The sequence below is a fragment of the Heterodontus francisci genome, unplaced genomic scaffold (assembly GCF_036365525.1).
Source record: "Heterodontus francisci isolate sHetFra1 unplaced genomic scaffold, sHetFra1.hap1 HAP1_SCAFFOLD_208, whole genome shotgun sequence".
Taxonomy (NCBI): Eukaryota; Metazoa; Chordata; class Chondrichthyes; order Heterodontiformes; family Heterodontidae; genus Heterodontus; species Heterodontus francisci.
The window spans coordinates 2,880,326-2,887,953 of record NW_027140125.1 but is presented as its reverse complement, the minus strand read 5'-3'; positions in this window follow the sequence as shown (position 1 = coordinate 2,887,953).

Below are 7,628 nucleotides of genomic sequence, written 5' to 3'. Positions count from 1 at the left end.
CACTGTGAAAACCCCACACACAGCTGGCAGGATCCAGATAAACTGTGAAAACCCCATACACAGCTGGCAGGATCCTGATACACTGTGATAACCCCATACACACCTGGCAGGATCCTGATACACTGTGAAAACCCCATGCACACCGGGCAGGATCCTGAAAAACTGTGAAAACCCCATACACACCTGGCAGGATCCTGATAAACTGTGAAAACCCCATAAACACCTGGCTGGATCCTGATATACTGTGATAACCCCATGCACACCTGGAAGGATCCTGATACTCTGTGAAACCCCATACACACCAGGCAGGATCCTGATCCACTGTGAAGCCCCCATAAACACCTGGCAGGATACTGATACACTGTGAAAGCCCCATACACACCTGGAAGGATCCTGACACACTGTGAAACCCCCAAACACACCTGGCAGGATCCTGATCCACTGTGAAAACCCCATACACACCTGGCAGGATCCCGATAAACTGTGAAACCCCATACACACCTGGCAGGATCCTGAGAAACTGTGAAAACCCCATTCACATCCGGCAGGATCCTGATACACTGTGAAACCTCAAACACACCTGGCAGGATCCTGATCCACTGTGCAACCCCCAAACACACCTGGAAGGATCCTGATACACTGTGAAACCCCAGAAACATCTGGCAGGATCCTGGTGCACTGTCAAAACCCAATACACGCCTTGCAGATCCTGATACACTGTGAAAACCCCATACACACCTGGCAGGATCCTGATCCACTGTGAAAACCCCATACACACCTGGCAGGAACCTGATAAACTGTGAAACAACCCTACACACCTGGCAGGATCCTGATAAACTGTGAAATCCCCATACACACCTGGCAGGATCCTGATATATTGTGAAAACTCCAAACACACCTGGCAGGATCCTGATCCTCTTTGAAACCCCATACACACCTGGCAGGATCCTGATATATTGTGAAAACCCCGTACACACCTGGCAGGATGCTGATCCTCTGTGAAACCCCGTTCACACCTGGCAGGATCCTGATCCACTGTGAAAACCCCGTACACACCTGGCAGGAACCTGATGCACTGTGAAACCCCCATACACACCTGGCAGGATCCTGATAATCTGTGAAACCCCCGTACACACCTGGCAGGAGCCTGAAAATCTGTGAAAACTCCGTACACACCTGGTAGGTTCCTGATGCACAGTAAAACACCATTCACATCTGGCAGGATCCTGATACACTGTGAAAACCCATACACACCTGGAAGGATCCTGATACACTGTGAAACCCCATACACACCTGGCAGGATCTGGTTCCACTGTGAAACCCCAGACACACGTGGCAGGATCCTGATACACTGTAAAACCCCAAACACACATGGCAGGATCCTGATCCACTGTGAAACCCCCACACACGTGGCATGTTCCTGATACACTGTGAAACCCCAATCACACCTGGCAGGATCCTGATCCTCTTTGAAACCCATACACACCTGGCAGGATCCTGATATATTGTGAAAACCCCGTACACACCTGGCAGGATGCTGATCCTCTGTGAAACCCCGTTCACACCTGGCAGGATCCTGATCCACTGTGAAAACCCCATACACACCTGGCAGGAACCTGATGAACTGTGAAACCCCCATACACACCTGGCAGGATCCTGATAATCTGTGAAACCCCCGTACACACCTGGCAGGAGCCTGAAAATCTGTGAAAACTCCGTACACACCTGGTAGGTTCCTGATGCACAGTAAAACACCATTCACATCTGGCAGGATCCTGATACATTGTGAAACCCCATACACACCTGGAAGGATCCTGATACACTGTGAAACCCCATACACACCTGGCAGGATCTGGTTCCACTGTGAAACCCCATACACACGTGGCAGGATCCTGATACACTGTGAAACCCCAAACACACATGGCAGGATCCTGATCCACTGTGAAACCCCCACACACGTGGCATGTTCCTGATACGCTGTGAAACCCCAATCACACCTGGCAGGATCCTGATAAACTGTGAAAAACCCATACACACCTGGCAGGATCCTGATCCACAGTGAAAACCCCATACACACCTGGTAGGATCCTGATAAGCTATGAAACCCCCATACACACCTGGCAGGATCGTGATAGACTGTGAAACCCCCATACACACCTGGCAGGATCCTGGTAAACCGTGAAACCCCTTACACACATGGCAGGATACTGATATATTGTGAAAACCCCGTGCACACCTTGCAGGATCCTGATCCTCTGTGAAACCCCGTACACACCTGGCAGTATCCTGATATGTTGTGAAAACCCCGTACACACCTGGCAGGATCCTGATTCTCTGTGAAACCCCATACACACCTGGCAGGATCCTGATGAACTGTGAAACCCCCATACACACCTGGCAGGATCCTGATAATCTGTGAAACCCCCGTACACACCTGGCAGGAGCCTGATACACTGTGAAAACCCCGTACAAACCTGGCAGGTTCCTGATGCACATTGAAACCCCATTCACATCTGGCAGGATCCTGATACACTGTGAAACCCCAGACAAATCTGGCAGGATCCTGATACACTGTGAAATCCCATACACACCTGGCAGGATCCTGATTCTCTGTGAAACCCCCATACACACGTGGCAGGATCCTGATACACTGTGAAACCCCATACACACCTGGCAGGATCCTGATCCACTGTGAAACCCCCAAACACACCTGGCAGGATCCTGATACACTATGTAACCCCATACACACCTGGCAGGATCCTGATGCACTGTGAAACCCCCATACACACCTGGCAGGATCCTGATTAACGGTGAAACACCCATACACACCTGGCAGGATCCTGATATATTGTGAAAACCCCATACACACCTGGCAGGATCCTGATCCTCTGTGAAACCCCATACACACCTGGCAGGATCCTGATACACTGTGAAAACCCATACATACCTGGCAGGCTCCTGATTCACAGTGAAACCCCCATACACACGTGGCAGGATCCTGATACACTGTGAAAGTCCCGTACACACCTGGCAGGTTACTGATGCACAGTGAAACCCCATTCACATCTGGCAGGATCATGATACACTGTGAAACCCCATACACACCTGGCAGGATCCTGATACACTGTGAAACCCCATACACACCTGGCAGGATCCTGATCCACTGTGAAACCCCCATACACACGTGGCAGGATCCTGATACACTGTGAAACCCCAGACACTCCTGGCAGGATCCTGATCCACTGTGAAACCCCCAAACACACCTGGCAGGATCCTGATACACTGTGAAACCCCATACACACCTGGCAGGATCCTGATCCACTGTGAAACCCCCATACACACGTGGCAGGATCATGATACACTGTGAAACCCCATACACACCTGGCAGGATCCTGATCCACTGTGAAACCCCCAAACACACCTGGCAGGATCCTGATACACTATGAAAACCCATACACACCTGGCAGGATCCTGATGCACTGTGAAGCCCCCATACACACCTGGCAGGATCTGGTTCCACTGTGAAACCCCAGACACACGTGGCAGGATCCTGATACACTGTAAAACCCCAAACACACATGGCAGGATCCTGATCCACTGTGAAACCCCCACACACGTGGCATGTTCCTGATACACTGTGAAACCCCAATCACACCTGGCAGGATCCTGATCCTCTTTGAAACCCATACACACCTGGCAGGATCCTGATATATTGTGAAAACCCCGTACACACCTGGCAGGATGCTGATCCTCTGTGAAACCCCGTTCACACCTGGCAGGATCCTGATCCACTGTGAAAACCCCATACACACCTGGCAGGAACCTGATGAACTGTGAAACCCCCATACACACCTGGCAGGATCCTGATAATCTGTGAAACCCCCGTACACACCTGGCAGGAGCCTGAAAATCTGTGAAAACTCCGTACACACCTGGTAGGTTCCTGATGCACAGTAAAACACCATTCACATCTGGCAGGATCCTGATACATTGTGAAACCCCATACACACCTGGAAGGATCCTGATACACTGTGAAACCCCATACACACCTGGCAGGATCTGGTTCCACTGTGAAACCCCATACACACGTGGCAGGATCCTGATACACTGTGAAACCCCAAACACACATGGCAGGATCCTGATCCACTGTGAAACCCCCACACACGTGGCATGTTCCTGATACGCTGTGAAACCCCAATCACACCTGGCAGGATCCTGATAAACTGTGAAAAACCCATACACACCTGGCAGGATCCTGATCCACAGTGAAAACCCCATACACACCTGGTAGGATCCTGATAAGCTATGAAACCCCCATACACACCTGGCAGGATCGTGATAGACTGTGAAACCCCCATACACACCTGGCAGGATCCTGGTAAACCGTGAAACCCCTTACACACATGGCAGGATACTGATATATTGTGAAAACCCCGTGCACACCTTGCAGGATCCTGATCCTCTGTGAAACCCCGTACACACCTGGCAGTATCCTGATATGTTGTGAAAACCCCGTACACACCTGGCAGGATCCTGATTCTCTGTGAAACCCCATACACACCTGGCAGGATCCTGATGAACTGTGAAACCCCCATACACACCTGGCAGGATCCTGATAATCTGTGAAACCCCCGTACACACCTGGCAGGAGCCTGATACACTGTGAAAACCCCGTACAAACCTGGCAGGTTCCTGATGCACATTGAAACCCCATTCACATCTGGCAGGATCCTGATACACTGTGAAACCCCAGACAAATCTGGCAGGATCCTGATACACTGTGAAATCCCATACACACCTGGCAGGATCCTGATTCTCTGTGAAACCCCCATACACACGTGGCAGGATCCTGATACACTGTGAAACCCCATACACACCTGGCAGGATCCTGATCCACTGTGAAACCCCCAAACACACCTGGCAGGATCCTGATACACTATGTAACCCCATACACACCTGGCAGGATCCTGATGCACTGTGAAACCCCCATACACACCTGGCAGGATCCTGATTAACGGTGAAACACCCATACACACCTGGCAGGATCCTGATATATTGTGAAAACCCCATACACACCTGGCAGGATCCTGATCCTCTGTGAAACCCCATACACACCTGGCAGGATCCTGATACACTGTGAAAACCCATACATACCTGGCAGGCTCCTGATTCACAGTGAAACCCCCATACACACGTGGCAGGATCCTGATACACTGTGAAAGTCCCGTACACACCTGGCAGGTTACTGATGCACAGTGAAACCCCATTCACATCTGGCAGGATCATGATACACTGTGAAACCCCATACACACCTGGCAGGATCCTGATACACTGTGAAACCCCATACACACCTGGCAGGATCCTGATCCACTGTGAAACCCCCATACACACGTGGCAGGATCCTGATACACTGTGAAACCCCAGACACTCCTGGCAGGATCCTGATCCACTGTGAAACCCCCAAACACACCTGGCAGGATCCTGATACACTGTGAAACCCCATACACACCTGGCAGGATCCTGATCCACTGTGAAACCCCCATACACACGTGGCAGGATCATGATACACTGTGAAACCCCATACACACCTGGCAGGATCCTGATCCACTGTGAAACCCCCAAACACACCTGGCAGGATCCTGATACACTATGAAAACCCATACACACCTGGCAGGATCCTGATGCACTGTGAAGCCCCCATACACACCTGGCAGGATCCTGATTAACGGTGAAACCCCCATACACACCTGGCAGGATCCTGATGAACTGTGAAACCCCCATACACACCTGGCAGGATCCTGATAATCTGTGAAACACCCGTACACACCTGGCAGGAGCCTGATACACTGTGAAAACCCCGTCCAAACGTGACAGGTTCCTGATGCACATTGAAACCCCATTCACATCTGGCAGGATCCTGATACACTGTGAAACCCCATACACACCTGGCAGGATCCTGATACACTGTGAAAACCCATACACACCTGGCAGGATCCTGATTCACTGTGAAACCCCCATACACACGTGGCAGGATCCTGATATACTGTGAAAGCCCCGCACACACCTGGCAGGTTACTGATGCACAGTGAAACCCCATTCACATCTGGCAGGATCATGATACACTGTGAAACCCCATACACACCTGGCAGGATCCTGATACACTGTGAAACCCCATACACATCTGGCAGGATCCTGATCCACTGTAAAACCCCCATACACACGTGGCAGGATCCTGATACACTGTGAAACCCCATACACACCTGGCAGGATCCTGATCCACTGTGAAACCCCCAAACACACCTGGCAGGATCCTGATACACTATGTAACCCCATACACACCTGGCAGGATCCTGATGCACTGTGAAACCCCCATACACACCTGGCAGGATCCTGATTAACGGTGAAACCCCCATACACACCTGGCAGGATCCTGATAATCTGTGAAAACCCCGTACACACCTGGCAGGAGCCTGATAATCTGTGAAAACCCCGTACACACCTGGCAGGATCCTGATACACTGTGAAACCCCATACACACATGGAAGGATCCTGATACACTGTGAAACCCCAGACAAACCTGGCAGGATCTGAATCCACTGTGAAACCCCCATACACACGTGGCAGGATCCTGATACACTGTGAAACCCCATACACACATGGCAGGATCTTGATCCACTGTGAAACCCCCATACACACGGGGCAGGATCCTGATAAACTGTGAAAAACCCATACACACCTGGCAGCATCCTGATCCACTCTGAAAACCCCATACACAGCAGACAGGATCCTGATAAAATATGAAACCCCCATACACACCTGGCAGGATCCTGATAGTCTGTGAAACCCCCATGCACACCTGGCAGGATCCTGATAAACGGTGAAAACCCCTTACACACCTGGAGGATCCGGATATATTGTGAAAGCCCCGTACACACCTTGCAGGATCCTGATCCTCTGTGAAATCCCGTACACACCTGGCAGGATCCTGATGAACTGTGAAAACCCCATACACACCAGGCAGGATCCTGATAATCTGTGAAACCCCCGTACACACCTAGCAGGAGCCTGATACACTGTGACAACCCCGTACACACCTGGCAGGTTCCTGATGCACAGTGAAACCCCATTCACATCTGGCAGGATCCTGATACACTGTGAATCCCCATACACACCTGGCAGGATCCTGATCTACTGTGAAACCCCCATACACACGTGGCAGGATCCTGATACACTGTGAAACCCCATACACAGCTGGCAGGATCCTGATCCACTGTGAAACCCCCAAACACATCTGGCAGGATCCTGATACACTGTGAAACCCCATAAACACCTGGCAGGATCCTGATGCACTGTGAAACGCCATACACACCTGGCAGGATCCTGATCCAATGTGAAACCCCCATACACACCTGGCAGGATCCTGATACACTGTGAAACACCATAGACAACCTGGCAGGATCCTGATGCACTGTGAAACCCCATACACACCTGGCAGGATTCTGATGCACTGTGAAACCCCATAAACACCTGGCAGGATCCTGATCCACTGTGAAACCCCCATACAAACCTGGCAGGATCCTGATACACTGTGAAATCCCGATACACACCTGGAAGGATCAAGATACACT